This window comes from Amblyomma mixtum, chromosome 3 (assembly GCF_055824585.1).
Source record: "Amblyomma mixtum isolate Tamu chromosome 3, ASM5582458v1, whole genome shotgun sequence".
Taxonomy (NCBI): Eukaryota; Metazoa; Arthropoda; class Arachnida; order Ixodida; family Ixodidae; genus Amblyomma; species Amblyomma mixtum.
The window spans coordinates 300939266-300959650 of record NC_143014.1 but is presented as its reverse complement, the minus strand read 5'-3'; the positions used below and the strand labels follow the sequence as shown (position 1 = coordinate 300959650).

The 20385-nt window shown below is 49.7% G+C and overlaps 1 pseudogene; it reads right to left on the bottom strand.

The window, feature by feature from the left end:
- Positions 1-6335: 6335 nt before the first annotated feature.
- Positions 6336-10113, bottom strand: LOC149355369 (uncharacterized; annotated as a pseudogene).
- Between the last annotated feature and the right edge of the window lie 10272 nt (positions 10114-20385).

The following is a 20385-nucleotide window of genomic DNA, read 5'->3' as shown; positions in this document are numbered from 1 at the left end:
TCTGGAATGGAACTGCTTGTTCTTCTGAAATTACTGGTTCCAGAAAGAAAAAAAAAAACTCGCAGGCCGTTTCCAGTCTTTTTTCGTCAGTTTGTCATGATTACGAGTTGCTGTTAACCTTTGGCAATTTTTTTTTTCGTTTCTGTATGCACACCCTCGGCAAATCACAGATTAGTTTTCAGCGTTACGTTTAGAAACTTTCCATCAAGTCAATCTATTTAAAGGAGAAAAAAAAAAGCCCAAGCGCCCTACACAGCGAGCTACGCAGCCCCTGTACGTACGAGAAGTGGCTTTCCCGCACAGCTTAGAACATGATGGCGGACCTTCGCGCAACTCTGCTCCCTGCGGGAGCATATACGGAACTCTAGCGTCGACCAGCCTAGCTACAGTGGCTAGAATTGGGAAGTGTGATGAGCGGCATGCAGCGCCTACGGGGCGCGTTGAAGCCTTCGGAGAGGAGCCGCGAGGGGGCGCGCGCTGTCGCTTATACGTTGGCCGATCCGAGTCGCGCCGTCTCTTCTGCACGCCGTCCGCCGCTGACCGCTGTCGGAAGTCGCGCTCGTTTCTTTTTTCAGATGGTATGACAGCACGCATACCATCTGAAGGATTAAAACCCGACTCTACAGCTGAGAAGCACATCAAGGATGTACTAAACTATCTAAACAGGTGGGAGGTTCATGCAAAAACTTCACCAGCAGGATTCCTTTCAGCAAGCACTGCCGAGGGGCTAAGAGTCACCCTTCAAGGTACGCTTGATCTAATGAGGTATCTTCATGAGAAACTTGGCTTTAAGTACCTGCTGACGTGCCGACTGAGCCAAGACTGCCTAGAGAAATTGTTTGGAATAATAAGACAATTTTCTGGCTGCAACGACCATCCCACTGCTGCGCAGTTCTTGCTCACCGTGAACTGTCTAAGTTTCTACGATTTGGTTAAAGCGCCGAGCAGCGGAAACTGTGAAGGGGGAGATCTGAAGTTTCTCCTCAGTAGTGAAGATTCAAATCAAGAACTGGATGCATTGCTGGAAGGTGGGAAGATTGAAGAAGCTTCTCAGATTGTAAAGAAGTCCTTAAAGCTTTCTGACCATGAGTACCCTGAGAAGATGAGCGACTCACGGCTGGTATTTTTCATGGCAGGGTATGTTTCCCGCAAGACAATTCTGAAAACTGGGTGCAAGGAATGCAGTGATAAGCTGCTTGTTTCCGCTGATGACGCCAATGAACAGCTGGCCATGTTCACCAAGTTCTGTGACAATGGGGGCCTCATTTACCCTTCGGAAGAGCTATTCGCATTTGTCGATGCCCTCGAGACCACTTTTACGATGTGGTTCAGTTATAACGAGCTCCGCAGTGACAGCTTGGACGAGCTCGTTTCCTGCCTCCAAAACAACAATGTCACACTGGGCTGTGCACAACACGGCCCCAGCCTTAGCAACCAGATCAAAAAGTTCTTTCTAGTCACTCGTCTGCACTTCTACACGAAAGCCCTCAACAAGGAGAGAGCGTCTTCTCGTGAAAAGAAAAAGCACTTGAAGCTTAGGCGCGTCACTTAGCGAGCATCGAAGCCTGAGAATTGTATTTTGAACTGTTTGTGAGAAACTTTTCAAAGTTAACTTGTATTTCTGATAAGCGCTCAATAAATAAAATGCTTACTTCAGAGAACACCGAGGAATTTTCTGTTTTGCGTTCTGTAACGCGTGAGCGGGAGAAAATCGGGCAAAGCAAGCTTCCGCCAACCTTCAAAGCGCGCTCAGTTGGATTAACTTCGCACCTTGGAATTGCCAGTGGGTTAGCGTGACTACTCTATTGCTGTTTCCCGCCATGTTCCAAAGAAAATATATGTTACGAAGCATTCTTTTAGCGTTATCGCGTTTTAGACTGCGCATGCAGGGCTGGCGGCTGCGGCGGCGGCTGCTGGAGCTGACGTGTGAACGAGCGTCAGCGCCATCTGGTGGTTTCCTCTCAAGGCGCCACGCGCGAACGGGCGCGGTCGTCACACTTCCCAATTCTAGCCACTGTAGCCTAGCACTCCAGGCACCTAGCGGCCGACTTTGGAACAGGAAAAATCATGATTTCGCACTCTCCTCTTCCTCGTTCGCTGTTCCGTGCAACAAGCTTCACCCCCGTGATGAGATCACCACCCTTTCTCTCTATTCTAAGCTTTCCATTGGTTGCCATAAAGTGTGGGCTTGGTTACCTCTCGTATCTTGCGGGCGATAACAGAATTGGTGGGAAAGAAAATAAAAAAAAACTGATCGCCCAGAGGAGGGAGTGACAGCTGCTGAAGGAACAGCAAAAAGAGTGAGGGAAGCTGGCCTGATACCTCCCTCGCCTCGGCAGAGAATTCTGGGCCATGGCTCTGTTCATGTTCTCGGCCGACGCTCGCGCGATAACCTTCAAATCGCGCTCGACTGTACTTGCGCTTGATGCCGTGTAAGTAGTCGGTAAGCGTAGCGCGTGCTTCCTCACGTTTAGCTTCTGCTTGGGCTTGCGGCGTTGTTGGTGCCGATAGCTCGTTGTCGATGGATCGGCGGGGCACGTAATTATACAGCAGTTCGAATGGTGAAATCTGCAAACCCACGTGCGGCTGGTTGTTTACCTGGAACGTTGTTTCTTTTAGGTACTCGCTCCAGTTGGCCATGTTTCCGTTGAGGTTCTTCCTAAGCATCGTGGGAGGGAACAGCGCGAAACAAAACGACAGACGAAGCAAGAGGACACAAAGACGAGCGCTGACTCGAAACTGAATTTTTTATTGAAAAACGAAAACATATATACATCACAATCACGTGAACAAACAGAGCAACGAGCATTGGTCTAGCGGAATCAAGACCATCAAACGCACAATATGCCACGTGGTGAACTCCGAACAAAAGCACCCCTGAGAACCGAAATGAAGCAAGTCACGAATTATCTAAAAACGATACTTCTTTGTCAACTAATGCCAAAGAAGGCTGGCTGATACACTGTGATTCTTTCTTCCGTATGAAATAAGCTTCCATAATCTCCCTTGCCAATTTATCCTGGTGTCTAAACAAAATTTTAGTTTTTGTGACCAAAGGGCGGCACTTTTTCTGTTTTTTATCATTTTCCTTCCCACACTCGCGGCAATGGTCTTTCAGATGAGAGTATCTGGTGTCTGATAGTGAACTAAGATGTTCCCTCAGGCGAACATTAATACATCGGCCTGTCTGACCAATGTATACTTTTTTGCACGAGAGTGGAAGCTCGTAGACTACAGAGCATGCGCATTCCACCAACGGTGACCTGTGAGTAACACGGCATTTAAATGGACTAACTCCTAATAAATTTTCACTACGGTTTTTGATGGCCCGGCAAAGCCCACTCAACTTACAAGGTGCCGAAAAAACAACTTCGACTTCAAACCTACCAGCTACATTTTTTAGATTATGGGCTACTTTGTGAATGTAGGGGATTACTGCCCTTTTCTTACATGTTTTGTCCCTCTTTGACTTGACGAAATCCGTCCTCACCAGCCGCACCAACTTTTCGCACGTTGCCGAAATAACCGAATCAGGGTACCCTGCGGTTTTCAGCCTGCTGACCTGTAACAATACACTCTCTTCGATCCGGTGAAAACAAGAATTCTGTAAGCTCGAGCGGAGGGCAGACACAGTATTGTGTCTTTGTGTCCTCTTGCTTCATCTGTCGTTTTGTTTCGCGCTGTTCCCTCCCACGATGTATCAGTACAAACTCGCCCAGTTATCCATCCTTCTTCTTCCTAAGCGCTGATAGGATTTTCGCATTTGCACGCTTGACTAGACCGTTTATCTCGGGTGCATAGGGTACTGTCAACCTATAGGGAACCTGCGCTGCCCAGGTGGCACTGCAGTTATTTCACTAGGTGCCTAAAAACTGCTGCCGTCAGTCGCTTGGGCCGCTACAAACGCGAGAGCACATTCTGAAGCCCGCGTTTCATTGATAGCACTATTCGCCTCGCTTCTGAAACATAACCCAGATAGCTGACAGGCACCACGTGTGGGTTCGACAGAGCGCAGGACCTCATGCCAATAAGCTCAGGAAGGTGGCGTGGAATGGCACCAAGAGCGCCCCCAAAACTGGTTTGGTTTATGGCGTTTAACGTCCCAAAGCGACTGAGGCTATGAGAGACGCCGTAGTGAAGGGCTCCGGAAATTTCGACCACCTGGGGTTCTTTAACGTGCACTGACATCGCACAGTACACGGGCCTCTAGAATTTCTCCTCCAAAGAAATTCCAGCCGCCGCGGCCGGGTTCGAACCCGCGTCTTTCGGGTCAGCAGCCGAGCACCATAACCGCTGAGCCACCGCGGCGGCGCCCCGCCCCCAAAACTGCTTGCTCCTCTCGATATGCTGTGTGTTGCGGCGCTGCAATCGACACGGCAAACTTCAGCTTGGGTTCCCTATGATGGATGCTCTTCTCGGCGAAGTAGCGTGTTGCAGATCTCGACGTGAACACTCGGTCGTTGTCCGTCACCAACGCGTTTTTGGTGTCCAAAAAGTGAATAGAACGTCCTCGTCAAGGAAACGCAGCACGTGTTCAGTTCACTTGTCTGGTACAGCACGTGTGATTATGAACCTCGTCGTGACGTCAACTGCCGTTATAAAGTACTTTTGGTGTCCTCGGTGCAGATTGGTCCAACGTGGTCCATGGCAATGGTATCGAATGGTGCTTGTTTTGGCATGCGTGGGTTGAGCGAACCGTATTGCACGCCTGTACTCGCGTTGTACCGTTGACACGCTTGACATCCGCGTACGTAGTTATCCACATCTCGGCTCATGTTCTGCCAGAAGTACCTTTGCTGGATTTTTGAAAGCGTCCTATAGTACCATCGCGGTGCCCGTCCTCGTCGTGGTATGACGCCAGAACAGACTGCTTCGGGCTTTCTGGTACCACAATACGCTGTTTCTCTCGTTCTCCGTCGGTGGTTACATGTACTACAAGCCTCTTGCACGAGCCTGTACGGTGTTGCTTTCGTTCCGTTTTTCCGCGCTTGGTCACTGACCGGGGCAAGTGAAGGGTCCTCTCTTTGCGCTTTGCAAATTCGGTTGTCTTCAGCTTTGAGGACAAAAACGTTGTGTGTCCTTTCTGGGACTCTTGATAGTGCATCAGCGATGACGTTCGTCTTGCCCGATGTATGCCGGATCGTGAATTTGTACGACATCAAGTCGACCACGATGCGGGCGAATCGCCGCTGCGGATTTTTCTTGGATGCATGATGTGCGCCACCGCCCAGTTGTCAGTGTAGACTTCGAAGTGTTGCAAGCCTTGCAGGTAGGGGTGGAACCTGTCTGTCACCGCCCAGTGCACGAAGCGCGTCGTCGCAGCCTGAACGCTCCGCTTAGCTCCGCTCGCTCTCGCGCCTTCCCGCGGAGACGATGCCAGGGTGAGGACCAACGTTTGTGAGGACGCTTGCTCTTGCTTCCTCCGCTTGGCGATAGGTGGTGCGCGTTTCTGTACCAACATAGGGTGCCTCGATGCCTGCCCGCCGCGCCGCCGTTCAGGGTGGTGACAGCCCCGCGGCGCCGCCATTTTGGTTTGAAGAAGCGCCTCGCGCGCCCGCCGAGCTATCGTTGCAGAGGGCAGGATTCTCATCAATCGCATCGGAAGCTGAAAATTTCTGGCATGTGTGGAATTATGCTTTCGTGCTGAAATGCAGAGCTCATATTCTGTTGTAAAAAAGCACAGTAGCCATGTTGGCAGAGCGCTGCGGTGTTACGAGGAGAGGCGATTGGCGAGTCGGAATGTTAATTGAGTTTTCACTGTCGCAATATTATTGCGTTTGGACGCTGGAAAATTTTTTTGACAAAACCGTTTGTGAAATTACACAACGCTTTTCTGTTCACGTGTTGGTAGGCTCCCTCGAAAATTTGAAGCACATGTTTCGTTTACTGCGTTTAACAGCAGTTCACGGCATTGTATCACAGATTTGAAAGGTTGTGCACTAAAAAGACGTACACAGGAAAAAGATAGAGACGACAGGAAATCTTATCGTTACACAGAATATCTTTTTCCTGTGTACGTCTTTCTAGCGCACAACCTTTCAAATATGAATATGTACCAACTAGCCCGTCAAAAAGCTTTACTATATCAGAGTCCCGGCAGTATTTTTATTTCACAGTGATCCTGTACACGATGAGTCTAGATTACACATGAGCTACAATTTTGAGCTTCCAGTTAGTGTATTGGTGGCATAATAGCACTCTGCATAATCATATCTCTAAGGCAAATGCGGACGTTTAAATGTGTTTTTAATAACAGCGGTCGTTTCATGCACTCAGTGAGGTTTACAGAAAACAGGTAGCTTGCGAAAATTTATATAGACTTTGCAAAATAAATTTTATTCAAGGTTAGCACCAGCGACTGTCTTGCTGCCATATCCGTCACATGAATCATCAGGCTGCATCAGCCAACGCAAATAGATGCGTAGCCTCAGCGTTACAAAGCGCTCAAGTAGTCTTTTGTTTAGAGTGGGGTGGTCACTGCAGTGCACCGAAAAAGGAGGTACACATTCTTCCAAGATGCGCCTCAAAGTTTTCATGGGGCTTTTCAATCGGCATATGTCACTTTCCTCAGAAAACTTTTTGAAGGCACTCTCCCAGCTTTCAACGAGGCTCAGTACTCCGCGACTAACGTAAGTAAGGTTCCTTCCACCACTCACATATTCCTTCATTTGCACAAGAGCATGTTCATCTCCTACTTCTTCTGCAGTAAGCGCCTTTGTGCACACAGCACAAGAAGTTACAGTTGACAGCAGTGGCCTCACCAGAAACCCTGCTAGATGGGCCACAATGTTGCTTTCAATATGAGAAAGAGGTTCAAGATCTTCAAAATCAAAATCATTTACGTCAACTGGGACTTCTTGCTGTACGTGCCTAATTTCCGCAGAAAAAATGTCTACCAGGTACTCACTGTCATCAGTGTCATAACTGGTGGATTTTGGCACTTTCAAGAACTGGCTCACGGAAAGAATCTTTATGGCATTTTTCACGTCATATGGACTCGGGACTGGTTTCAGCATTCTTATAACAGAGAATAAGTTCTCCAGGCAGTCCTGTGCAAACCGTCCTGTTAATACAAACTTGTATCCACATTCCTTCAGGAGAAAAATGTGCAGCTGCAAAATAACATTCGTCGACATAACAACACCTGCCTGCATGGCTTCCATACCTTCTTGACACCAATGCTTAGGCTATTAATGACCTCAACAGTGAGGTTTAGCACTGAAATTGCTTCCCTGTATTTCTCTTCATTCATGAAGCTAAGAGCCACAACTGGGTGGCGAGCTGTCATCAGGGAGTACCACTTTGAGATCAGTTCAAGAAACCACGCAGTTGTCTCAGCTTTAGGTGGTAGTAGCCGCTGCTCGATATAATACCGAATAGCTGCAGGCGACTCTCTAAATAATTGTACAGCTATTCCTACTTTCATTTTTGTAAAGTGCCCAGTGGACACATGCACATGGGTTAAATTAGGTGCAACTTGTAGCTGATCGCTATCTAAGTTCAAAAGAGCCTCAACGTGTTCGACTGTTATTTCAGTTGTCGGTAAGTTGAACCGTAAAACTATCTCGCTACTCAGGTGCATCGGATCTTTCCGAACAAAATGTCCCCTCACGTTCTTCAGCACATGGGCAGGGTCTGGCATAAAATGTAGTGTCTCGTTGCTTATGAAGGGATGCGGCACACTGGACACTGTTACAGCGTTGCGAGAGCTGCTTAAGTTCAGTGACCTCCACATCGCGCGGTTGGAGCTTCCCATGTCAGAAGTGACACACCGCACACGAAGGCCAATGTCTGTGCAGAGCTTGATAAGGTGGAATACGAAGTCCTTGAGCACATCTCCACTGACGTAAGCACCTGTGTAATGAAAAGCAATTACTTGTTTCCAACGGGTATTTGTGCCCCCCACCATAAAGACAAGCGCATGCTTTGCTGGCTGGTCAGATGAAGGCAATGTTATCATTCCAAGCACAGTATCGTTGCCACGGTCAAGTTCTATCCCACTTTTGAAAGTAGTTCGGACGGCGCGAAAACAACAAAGACAAAGGAGACACGAATACAACAGGACGGGCGCCACGGACGGGTGTTCGTGTCTCCTTTGTCTTTGTTGTTTTCGCGCCGTCCGAACTACTTTCAAAATATGAACCAACTAGCCCAAATCAAAGTACTTCTATCCCACTCCGGATTTCCATCTCATCAAGAAATAGTATGCAATCTTTTTCGATATCGTTTCGTTTCGTTTATGGGGTTTAACGACCCGAAGCGACTAAGGCTATGAGAGACGCCGTAGTGGAGGGCTCCGGAAATTTCGACCACCTGGAGTTCTTTAACGTGCACTGACATCGCACAGTACACGGGCCTCTAGAATTTCTCCTCCAAAGAAATTCCAGCCGCCTCGGCCGGGATCGAACCCGCGTCTTTTGGGTCAGCAGCCGAGCACCATCACCGCTGAGCCACCGCGGTGGCTTTTTCGATATCTTTCATTGAAGATATTTTTGTTTGCATTGCAGACAATATTTCATGCAGCACGCCAGGCTTGAAAGACAGATGCTGCAATCTTCTACATAGTGTGCGCCGTGATGGCAGGGGGTAGCCTTGCTCTATGAGGAGGTCATAACCTGTACTTCCACAGGCGAACTTGAGTTGCAGTGCCTTTTTTACTGTGTCGGCACTCCACGTGCGGCATGTTCTATCCTGCCTTTCTAGAGCTGTCTTCTGGTCTTCGTTCAGATATTTCAAGTTGGCAGTCAACATTGTGACCTTTGTTTCTAGCTTGGCTGCTTGCCTCGTAGCAGTCCTCATCTTCTTTTTAGCGACAGACAGACTTTCCTTAAGCTGAGAGTTTTTCTTCTGCATGTCCTAGAGAGCTTTCCGCATTTCGCTCGTTGACAGTGAGTCAACATCCAGGATGTCACAGTGCTCCTTCTGTTCCTCTTCTTCTGTGCTATCGCTAATGCAGAGTTCACCTGTGTCTAGCTCCTGATCGTTGGGAGATAAGGTCCGGGTGAGGCAATATCTGTCGACTGAAATGATTCGGTAGCTGAAGTTGCAGAATCAGCTAAACTTCGTCGCCTCACAGGAGGTTTCCTGCGTTTCGGTTGCGCTGCATGGAGAAATAAAGGCATTCATATTCAATAAGCATAACACTTGTAATTGGAAGCAACACAGTGACTCACAAGAAATCATTACTTACGTCTAAAATCAAAGAGAGTCGGAACTGCAGTAGACTTCAGCAGCCGCCGCCCGTCTTGTCTGGCATTTTCGTACTGGTCAGGCTCAAAGTGACGCTAGAAAATGTTAACACGGAAGCAATCTTAGAGACAAGCAGGCCACATATGCAAGCACACAGAGTAAGCGGGACAGGCTCTTCTGAACTATCATGCAGAGACACTTATATTCACGAAAGTGTCATCGACACCACCGAGCTGATCACTGCTAACATTTTGGTTATTTACTGGGATGCTGAAACAAATTCGCATCATCGAATTTTCGGCTTATACCACCTCGATTATTCACGTACCGCTATCAGGATCGCAGTGAAGGTGCACTGAGTCGCGACACGTTGCGCGCACTAAGTAGAGCGACATAAGCATGCGCACCTGCAGCTGCAAACAAACAAGACAGAACAGTAAAGGGAAAACTACCGAAGGCACCTAAGTCTCCCTACATAGGCTTTCCAAAAATATATGACTAAATAATGCAGCGTAAACAGCAATTGAATTACAATTAACTAGCAGTAATTAATTGAAACCTCTAATGAGCGCAGCGTAGTTATACTGGACATAAGCTATCCAACGATATAACACTTGCGGCTGTATACTAAACATAGGCTGCACAGCCACCGCGGACACATTCTGTACACGTCACGTATGAAGAAGAAATGCTACGCGTTAAACGACGGCCGACCAACTTAGACAACTTCCCTATCAAACTCCGAGTCACAAGCAAGCTTCGATCACATACCTCGCATATCTTCGATGTGTCAGTCGCTTTCCACTTCTCCCGCTTCACTTGAGCCTCCCACTTCTTTCTTCTCTCAGGGTCTCGGGGAAACCGAAAAGTCCGCAGCCCTTTTTTCCATGAGCCGCTGCACAGCGGAACGCAGCAGCCCGTCATTCTCTTATCTTGTTCACCCACCCACGGGCGAACGATAAGAATACTGTTACACTGCAAGAACGTGTGCGAAAATGTGTTCAATGTCGGTTGCTCACGAGAGCACGAAAATGCCGCCTCACCAACTCGTCGACCGCACGGGAGACACGTGCAACGGGCAGCAACGTCGAACCAAAATGGCGGCGCGTCTGCCGAACGGCGGCGCGGAGCGTTACAAAGGTTGTCACCACCCTGAACGGCGGCGCGGCGGGCAGGCATCGAGGCACCAACACAAGCTAACAAGCTTCGCTGAGAGGTGCGGCCGGACAACAGGAGCCCTAAAGCCTTTCCGAAAATCCGCCTGGGATGACAGTCTCTGCAATTTTCCGCCATCGCTTTCACAAACGCAACCAGATATGCCACAAGGTAGAAACTAGTGCAAAGCTTTGCAGAGCATATAGCTGCGCGTCTTTAGCGTCTTCTAGCCAAAGGTGCCCAAAATATGGCGCACGGCGCCGACGGAAGTTGCTGATGATGGTGCCTGCCGAGTTGCCAGACTGAATTTTCTAAAGGGCCTATAGCAACTAAACCAATAAAACATTTCTGTTTTTCACAATGCCAAAACAGAAGCTTTTAAAGTGACAAGTGACAAAGCTTTTAATTGCTGACAATTTTGTTTGAAAATATTCGCTCTGAAAGTGTGTCTGGAGAATGCCCTCTCTCGCCATGAGCAAATTCGGGGATCGTTTATGCCTGTGTGCTTTTCTGCTTATTTATTGCAATGTACAGTAAGCACATTTATTTTAGGACATATTGATTGGAAAACAACACCTCCTTGCAATGTATGTTTTGCGAAAATTGTATTTCTGTAGTCGTAGTTATGTTTTAGAGCCAAGCCAAGTACGCCCACGCTGTCTTCTCAGCATTCCCAAGGTGAATGAGGTGCCCTTTAAGAAACTTGCATAGATGGTGGCGCCATCATGTCGCGCAGCGATTGAAACAGCGTTGATGCAGACCACGCGTGTCGCCCTGGTTTTGATAGGGCAGCACGGAAGCAGAAGCAAAGCATTATTCGCATTGTTTGATAATAAGGTACAGGCGCGGACGAAAGTAAACGGAGCACGCAACTGTCTTCGAATATTTTTCACGCGTCAATTAATTGAAATTTCCAGCAGTGGCGCGCGCATGCTGGTAGTGGAGGTTGGTGGTCTTTCTTGTAGACAAACAACGCTTCTTCATTACCAATGCAGAAAGCGTGATTGCACTTCGAACGCAATAGCGTGCTCCGTTTACTTATGGCCGCGCCTGTACGTGCCGGTGCAAGTGACGCGCCAGCCACCGAACGCCAGCTTTCGATGCACCTCTTCAAACAGGAAATGTTCTGGGGCTAAACTGCTGTGTTGCCACAACAAAAAAAACATTCGATCACTGTTGAGGGTATAGTGCCTATAGTAAGGTACAGCTTAAAAAACAGCAGTTTCTAACACTTGGGCCGCGATCCATAGCATCCTGTATTACTCCGCTGGCCAATCGCAACTGTAAACGAAATCAGCTTTTTAATGTTTGACTATATCAAACAATCCATATATCAAAATTATACAGCTCATAATTTTTTTTCTTGCGATACGCTTCTTGTTTACATAACAAGAAAGGTTTAATCAGAGGACTACTTTTTTGTCATGGAGGAATTCTGTGTGAGGAGGCTGAATGTGGGCGGAGCTTCACTGCAAACTTAAGTTATATCTGACTATAGTTGAGGGCGTGAAGAACGCGTGCATTTCAGTCTCCTGCGAAAGTGACTCCTCCGCGCGCTGCTGCCGCCAGTGGCACTGATGCTAGGAGGATGACCACTAATGACGACTGTAACGGCAGTAAGTTATCGGAAAACGAAGCGGCCATGATATTTTTTATGAACAGTGAGAAGAGGGTTTTAAAGCCTGTGATGGCGCCAGCGGTTCACAGTTTGATGCAGGCTGGTATGAAGGGGAGGTTTTTTACGTAGACATTGACCAGTTTGATTGGGAAAAATTGGAGAAAAGGGTCTCTCTGCTGCAGCAACAGGTTTGAACAAAATACCAATGAGACTATCTCCACTACTTGGTAAAGAAACAAGAAAGGCTGTGTATGCTAAAAGTGACGTAATGAGAATTAAACAAATCTCAGGAAGCTGGCGACAGAGTAGAATGAGCTAGCTGATATAAAACCTCAGCTGTCATACAGGCATTGCGAAATCAGAGTTTGGAAGAGTGTTATGTGAAAATATTGGAAGATATTTATACCGATTGCACAGCTACTATAGTTCTCCATAAAGTGAGCAATAAAATTCCAAAACGGCAAGGTGTCAGGCAGGGAGGCACGATCTCGCCAGGGCTATTCACCGCTTGCTTACAGGAGGTATTCCGGGGCCTAAATTGGGAAGAGCTGGGGATAAGAGTTAATGGAGAATACCTGAGAATTTGCGATTCGCTGATGACATTGCCTTACTAAGCCACTCAGGACATTAACTGCAAAACATGATCAATGAGTTAGACAGGCAGAGCAGAATGGTGGGGCTAAAAATTAACATGCAGAAAACCAAAGTAATGTTCAGCAGCCTAGCAAGAAAACAGCAGTCCGCAATTGGTAGCGAGGTGCTGGAAGTAGTAAGAGAGTATGTCTACTTAAGGCAGGTCGTGACTGCTGATCAAGATCATGAGAGGGAAATAGCTAGAAGAATAAGAATGGGGTTGAGCGCGTATGGCAGGTTTTATCAAATCATGACTGGCAGTTTACCAATATCCCTAAAAAGAAAAGTATACAATAGCTAGTACCTTACCGGTACTCACCTATGGGGCAGAAACGTGGAGGCTGACAAAGAGGGTTCAGCTTAAGTTAAGGACAACGCAACGAGCTATGGAAAGAAAAATGATAGGTGTAACGTTAAGAGATCGGAAGAGGGCAGAGTGGGTGAGGGAACAAACGCGGGTTAATAACATCCTAGTTGAAATCAAGAGGAAGAAATGGGCTTGGGCAGGGCATGTAATGCGAAGGCAAGATAACCGCTGGTACTTAAGGGTAACGGAGTGGATTCCAAGAGAAGGCAAACGCAGCAGGGGACGGCAGAAAGTTAGGTGGGCGGATGAGATTGAGAAGTTTGGGGGGATACAGTGGCCGCAATTGGCAAAGGACAGGGTTAATTGGAGAGACATGGGAGAGGCCTTTGCCCTGCAGTGGGTGGTCAGGCTGATGATGATATAAAAAAGGCAAAAGTGAAAAAGATTCCATGAAGCCCTATAGTGTACTGGTGCATAGCAGCGTCGTGGTGCTGCGGTGCGCCGCCGCCGGCCGCCATGATTGAGGTGCACGTAGCAGACAAACTCCTGCTCCGCAAGCATGTTTTCTTCGCGTGTCGCGCTGCCGCTTGGAATCCGCGTGCATTGAATAATCGGCCAGTAGTTGCCGGACGCGATAGCCGCACGAAACTACGTCGTAAACGAATGCCACTTTGATTGGGCAGCTGCGCTTGTTAGCGCTGCTCGAGCCGGCCGAGAAAACAAGCACGGCGTCGAAAGTTGGTCGCAGGTTTCGTTCCCCTGGATACTGAGATCGAAGCTCAGATAGTGGTCAATAGCAGTGCGTGCTTCTATGAAACCAGACACATTTGCGGGGACGTGACTGGTGACCCGGCCTCTTGCTGCGGCGTCTGCGGTGCATGAGCATACCAGGTAAATCTGTGACAAAAGGCGCCGATTATGTCTTGTATGGGGGTGCTCTGCACGCAACGCATGCACATGAACAGACTTGGGAAGCCTTGTTACCATTTTGGAGTAGTCGTTCTTTTGCACAATGGTGGTCGTAGACTGTCACAACGGCCACTCATAAGGCAGCAAACTGGGCGTAGTTGTTCACTTTTGCACGAGGACGATGACCCGAGAACGCCGGATACCTTCCGCTTATAAAAGCAACTTCCCTGCGAAAGCAGTCGCCTCGAAATCTTTTGCTGCAGTGGATTGTGCCCATTTCAGACCATTGCAGTGGAGTGGACTATATGAGTGCGATGCTTCCTCAGCGGAACTCTCGCGAGCCAGACGAATACACCGCGCTCAGCAAGCGCCTCGGTGCCTCCACAGCGCTGTATCACGTTGTGCGATTGTGTGCACATCATAAACAGCTCTGGCACAGCCTTGTTATCAGACAACGAGCACGCTCGACCCCGATCGGGCTTTCAATTCATTTGCTTCCGGTTAGTTGTTCCTGAATCTGCAGTGGTTAGAGTAACGAGCGTGCACAGCTCTGAAAAAGGTCAGGTTGACGTGAATTTTCTTTGTGTTTTATTTTTGCAGGGGTGCCTTCTCGTTTTGTGGAAAATCTGGATTATGTGCAATCGATCTTCAAACACAAGAATGTTAGCCGCGTCGGGGCTGTCGCCCGTTATCTCAGTATCAGTAGCTCGCCCTCGGACAAGCGCTGATGAACGCAACATTAAATGCGGCGAACGTATTTCTCCTCTTTGAACGCCCATCCTTTCCGCAGCTACTGGTTCTATGCGCCAAAGTGCATGCCAATCACATTGTCACTAACCGGTAGCACAGAATTCAGATCATTCGTCCACAGCTGCTTGCTCGCGCCCCAAAAATGCACGAAATCTATTGTCAGCTCAACAGAAACGAAATGTTTCCAGTACTAAAGGCAAAAGCATACTGAAACGCTATAGCCGACGTTCGGATGAGCACAAAAACTTCAGCCGCCGCGGTGGCTCAGTGGTTATGGCGCTCGGCTGCTGACCCGAAAGACGCGGGTTCGATCCCGGCCACGGCGGTCGAATTTCGATGGAGGCGAAATTCTAGAGGCCCGTGTACTGTGCGATGTCAGTGCACGCTGAAGAACCCCAGGTGGTCGAAATTCCCAGAGCCCTCCACTACGGCGTCTCTCATAGCCTAAGTCGCTTTGGGACGTTAAACCTCATAAGCCAAACCAAGCCAAACGAAAACTCCAGCACCCGAACTACGAACGGACGAAACACCGAACCGACCAAACCGACTGCTGCTGACCGCGCGACGCGACCGACCGATCGAACCATCAATTGTGATTCTGCTGCCGCCTTTAGCGGCGCGCTCCCAACGTCAAAAAGGCCCATTGTACTAGCAACCAACTAGCCCAACTAGCCGGCAGTACGAAAACAGTATGAAGGCCGTAATTGGCATCAGCTTGCAGATTCAGCGCACATGACATCCGATAATCAGCAGCGCTTACCCAGCTAATTAAACACGACAGTCACATTTATTTCCTTGTCATGCGTATAAGCTTAAAGCTGCAAGAGTTGTATCAAATACTGGGATTTAACAGCTGCTGGTGACTCTTTGATGTTGCAAGATATGCAAAGAAAACGAAATAGTGCATGAGGATGTGACTCATAGGCGTCGCACGGTCTCAGAAATTATGTAAACTTCGCTTTATTTTTGGCATTCGTGTTCTGTGCTTTGGCGTCTTCTACTGCATTCGTTATAAGCATGTGGATTAAATTCGTTGGAATCTGGATTAAAATAGCTGGCGCTTGTATTAATCGCGTTGGCTCTCCGATTAAATTGGTTGGCGCTGGCATTGTTCGAGTTGGCGCTTGGATTAAATACGCTGGCGCTTAGATTAAAGGGACCCTGAGGAGAAATTGAAGTTGGCTTGTATCGACAGAATACCAGCTCCTGATTACAAAAACGCCAGTAATACTGACAACGAAGCTCTTGTAACGTAGAAAAGAGCAAGAATCAAAATACAGGTATCGCCGCCACAGGCCAAACTCGCAAGTACAAGCGTGGTGACGTCATAGGACAAAACAGTGTTGCTAGAACCAATGGTTCTAGCAACACTAGAACACGAGAAGCCACGAATCACTGAGGCGCAGCCAATGCATGCGCAGATCTCCTTGACGTCGCCAGATGGCGCCACGTACCCGGCAGCTACGCGCGCGCCTGCAGCATCGGGGCCAATCAGCGCCTGCTCATCGGCGGTAGGCGGGCTCCCGGTATTCCGCTAACGGTAACAAGGTACACGGTATGCTAAAGGTGTCTATTTGCTAGAACTTCGTTGACGAATTCTGGAACGGATCCATCGTAACGCTGGGAAAACGCCGGTGCAAACGTAAACGAAGCGACGGCCGCAATAGCCGATAGATGTCTTCAACGTGCGGCCGGCGGTAGCTTTCTTTTCGGCTGCTGCTAGGCCGCACTGCTGGCCGTCAGAAATCACGGAGTCGGCGTTACGTCATGCGCACGTCATGTTTCACGTCACTTAGTCCTGTGTCGTCATAAGAGAATCCCAAGTTTGAATCATAGTGGCGGGAAAAACTTTTTCAACTTCGAATCCAAATTTCTTAGAAATAAATGCATCTTTCGCTGCCGGCCAAGTGTCAACAAAGCCATGAAATGCCGAACTATCGGATTTTGCAGTAAAAAAAATATTAATAGAGCTCTCCTCACTGTCCCTTCAAGTGCTCAGCACTAAGATTAAATTACATGGCAAGCAGATTATACCTGTCGGCGCTGAGAATAATTGCAATGGCACTAGGATTAAATTCAGTGGAAAAAACCTGTACTATTTCGCAGAGGTTATCTTCGATGTCTCACCTATGCACTGGGCTTGTTTTTCTAAAATGTCCAGACCCCTGGTCCGTGGCCCGGAACGCTCGAGTAGTCAGCGGAGCTAGCTGCTCGTCGTTCGGCGTCCGGAGTACAACTATTCTCCCTAAGCAGGCCAAAAACTATTCCAACTGCAGAACCTTTGGGAAGCGTCGGAACCCGCGCTCATGCAAAAAACTTTCGTTGCTTTGTCTCCGCTTTGGGTGGCAAACAAAATAGCGCAGGGGCAGAACAGGGACAAGCAAGGACACACACGAACGCTAACTTCGAACAGTTTATTGTGAGCCTCAGGGCGGTAAATATATACGACGTGGGGATACATTGCGCAGGCGCAGGAGGGCAAACAATTTCAATAGTTTCTCAGATACTTTCGGGATAGTCCAACAGACGGTTTCGCGAAGCACAAGTGACCTAAGCTATCTATGGCTTCTGCTTCAATGATTTCACGGGTAAGTCTTGTGGGTTTCTAAGTGGACACAGGCCACCACCCACCGCGGGTTCGAGCTTCGCGCGAGCCAAGGGCCCCGATCAGCCGTCACCACACACACACTGGGACACCGATGCGGCGCACTCAACCTCCGCAGGGAGGAGAGCGATTCGCCGCAAAGAAAAAGGCCTCCAAGTTCACAAAGGAGACGTTTATTCACATCGTCCTCCAGCTGATACACACACACTCAATAGTCACCCCGTCCCGGGGGCGCGCGAGGAGCAAGGCTCCGCTGCGCGCACGAAGCGACTCGAGTAATGCGCACCGCTAGCACGCCGCTGCAGGAGAATGTCCCCGCGGCAGTGCTGTGATCTCTCTCTCGTGTCGACCGTTGGGCCGGTTGCGAGAGAGAGTGGGCAATCAACGCAAGGTACGCCTGTCTGAGGTCGCTGGACCCCGCTGGACAGGCTCGAGCCGCTGCAGGTCAGAGGACACGTGCGGGCGAGCTCGAGTAAGCACTGGTCCGAGCGGCAAAGGCCGGCAGGGACAAACAGTAACGTACGCACCTTTCGCTGTCTCGGAGGGATCTCTCTCTCTCTGGGCCCCGCTCGGACGGTCGCGCGGCGCGCGGCCGCCCAAAGCGGGGTCCCGAATTCCCGCCAAAAGGCGCCAATGGCAAAGGCCCTTGGGGAGCCGGGGCGGAGCTGTGGCTAAATGACAGTGATTAGTCACCCAGCCGCCTCTCCACCGCCTGAGGCGGGAGCAAGGGAAAGAGGAGAAACAACGCGGGCGGCCGGCACAGCCGCGCAAAGGCGACGGCGCAAAGCCAGGATTCCCACATCCCCCTCTCCTTAAATGCCCTCCTACCCATCGGCAAAGCACGCGGCCAAAAATAAAGAAATCAATACACAAAAAAATAAGCTACACTTCAGTTCCAAAATAAAGAAATGAATACACAAAAAAAACTAGATACACTTCAGTTCCAGCCAGAACAATGTAAAAAAAACAAAGGAAAAACAAGGCAAACAACACTTGCATACGCTTCTGTAAATCAAAACAGCTTGCAGATTATATACACGGTACACAAGAAGATGTGAATACAACTGTACAACTATGTTACAGGTGGATGCCAGCCTCAAAGTTCGGTGGCGCGGCCCAATGGGCCGGTCGGCGACTCACCGCTCGCAGACTTCAAGTTGAACGCGTTGGGAGGGCCGACGACTGATGGCGGTCTTCTTTCCGTTGATGTAGGGTGCGTTGATGACGACGGGGCCGCGGCAGGGCACTGACCTCGCGCCCTTGGACACGACATCACGTTCGGGCACAAGAAAGTTAGTGCACCCCTTTCACGCCGGCTGAAACGGGCGAGGACGTTCGGCGGCGTCCAGATGTGTAACCTTGTCCACAGCGAGGGGTCCTTCTCATCCTCGCGCTCACGCAGAAGGACACAACGGCACAACTCACAGGCGTCGCCTTGGCTCATGGTTACGCGCGCACACAGTCACAGCCACAACCACGCATACACCGGCACGTGCGCGGACGCTGGTCGGCGACAACGACCCCCCCATCAAAAGCGTCCAGAGGCGCCGCGGCGAGGGTCAAAGGGTGCACTTTCCGCCCCCCCATCGCCCCAAACGCCTTGCCAACTTCCCCTCCATACGGGCCGCACAAAACTCGCACCGCGACACACGGCTCCTTAACGAGCCCACCACCCACAGTCGGGCCGGAAATGAGAAAAGGCTCGCTGTACAAACGACACCTAATCCAATCTATTCATTCTACAAGATAAGAGCAAGCACGAGCGGGCTGAAGTTTGCCTATGTACATCTGGGTACGTTAGAACAAAAACAGACGAGCAAGCGGGGAAACGAAAGTGGCTAGAAACTGACTCAAACAAAACAAATAAATAGATAAACACACAAGGCTGGAACTGAGCATGCTGCAAAAACAAAAAAAAAATAACACACCGTGCTTCGCCTAGGTAGGGCCTGACGAGAAAGCTCGCCAGCTAGCTGAGGCTGCGTGCCTTCGGTTGCGGAAAAAGTCCGCCGTCCGGCATTAATCACACCGGTGACCGTCGCCTCAGATTGTACCGGTGCTCCGTACGCTTGCGTTCCGCAGCACCAGTTGTGCCTTTGCGCTTGCCTTTGATACCAATGGGTATCGGCGCAAGCTCGTCAAACCGTGACGCGTAGGCCTTCAGGTCTGCGATGTGGGCACGGCTGGTTTTCCCCGTAAGGGGATCCTCCAACAGGTACGCGAGTGGCGACCAGACTCTGACCACTCGGTACGGACCAAGCCACTTAGGAGCGAGCGAGGCTGAGAACCCCTTGCTGGCATCGCTAAGAACGTGGTTGCGCTTCAGGACAAGATCACCCACCTGAAAAGTCAGGCGGCGGTGCTTGCGGTCATATTGAGCCTTCTGTTGGGCTCTGGCTGCCGCCAAACTCTGCCTTGCTCTGTTGAGAGCCCGATCAAGCCGGTCCCGAAGCGTCGACGCATAAGCAGAGCAGTCTGCCCGCGTCTGCTCATCCCCGAGCTGGCTCTGCACGACGTTTGACATCGGATTCGCCAGCTCCCTCCCGAAATTGAGGAAGGCGGGAGAGAAACCAGTTGAGCGATTCTCAGCTGTTCGAATGGCGAACGCGAACTCACTCAAATGGTCTGCCCAATCCTTTTGACACTCGGCAAAGGCCGCCAGCATTGGCTTGAGCGTTCGGTTGATTCGCTCGGTCAAGTTGGACTGGGGGTGGTAGGGTGAAGTGGTGTAGTGCTCAATTCCGAGGGAACGGCACGTGTTACCGAACACCCGAGCGGTGAAATAGGACGCATTGTCCGTGATCAGTCTTTCCGGAAAGCCGAATCGACAGAACACTTCCTGGAGTTTATCCAGCACCGCTCGTGCTGACACTTTCCGAAGGGGGTACAACTCAACCCATTTGGAAAAGTGGTCAGCGACTACCATCAAGTAAATGAACCCCTGCTTGCTCCTGGGGAAAGGCCCCATCAAATCGCAGGTGGCCATCTGCCACGGACGCACACTGTCAATCGGTTTCATCATTCCAGGCGGCTTGCCGCCCCGTGACTTCACCGCTTGACAGACATGGCAGGAACGGCAATAGCGGAAAATGTCACGCTTCATGCCGGGCCACGTCACCGATTGACTCAGTTTTGCAAAAACTTTGGAGCCACTCAGATGACCGGCCAGTGGTTCGTCATGAGAGAATCTCAACAGTGCACCCCTCAGACTTTTGGGGA